Source organism: Silene latifolia, chromosome 11 (genome assembly GCF_048544455.1).
Source record: "Silene latifolia isolate original U9 population chromosome 11, ASM4854445v1, whole genome shotgun sequence".
In the NCBI taxonomy this organism is placed as follows: Eukaryota; Viridiplantae; Streptophyta; class Magnoliopsida; order Caryophyllales; family Caryophyllaceae; genus Silene; species Silene latifolia.
In genome coordinates this window covers 177,603,090-177,603,882 of record NC_133536.1, presented here as the reverse complement: position 1 = coordinate 177,603,882, position 793 = coordinate 177,603,090, and the positions used below count along the sequence as shown (strand labels likewise).

The window sequence follows — 793 nt, the reverse complement described above, 5'->3', positions numbered from 1 at the left end:
CTTTTTGTGACTATTGTGATTCGATTTCTCAAACCGGAGTTACTCAAGACCAAATTTGATGGGTCTTATTTCCTTGTTCTTTGATTGGTTCCGCGAAACAATGGTTGAAGAGCCTAGATTAGGCTACTCTTGGTATTAACTTTTGGAAGAAATTGGCACTTGCTTTCTACAAAAAGTTCTATCCTCCGGAGAAGACTAACATGTTGAGAGCCCAAATCACCGGGTGCAAACAAAGGGATGAGGAATCTTTGAATGAAGCATGGGAGAGATTTAAGGATACTTGTCGATCTTGTCCGCACCATGGACTTAGCGAGTGGTTCCTTGTACAACAATTTTGGAATGGTCTATATGAAGACTTCTGAAACATTCTCAATATGGGATCAAATGGTATGTATACCGAAGTTGATGATAATCAAACATGGAACAAGATTGAGGAAATGGCGGTCCATAACTCATAATATAGTAGACCTCGGAAGGCTACTAGAGGAGGAAAGCATGAAGTGGACTCTATTACTCAATTGGGTGCTCAACTTAGTGCTCATATTGACACCATTAATTTGAAGTTTGAGAAGACTATGGCTAAACTTGAAGAGGCCTCCAAATCACCTAAGCAACATGTTAATGCCATGGTGGCATCTTCATCAATTCCAAGTGGAGTATGTGAGAGTTGTGCAACTTTGGGACATGACCAAAGTAAATGTAGGGGAACAAGTGAACAAGTGAATGCTTTCCAAGCATATACAAGAGTGGTACCCCTTATTCCAACTATTACAATGAAAACACCAAATTCTAT

General features: G+C 39.7%; 1 non-coding gene across 1 annotated transcript; it reads right to left on the bottom strand.

The window, feature by feature from the left end:
- Positions 1 to 200: 200 nt before the first annotated feature.
- On the bottom strand, positions 201 to 307 carry LOC141616033 (small nucleolar RNA R71). Its single transcript, XR_012530410.1, has one exon. It is a non-coding gene; the product is annotated as a small nucleolar RNA R71 (small nucleolar RNA).
- Between the last annotated feature and the right edge of the window lie 486 nt (positions 308 to 793).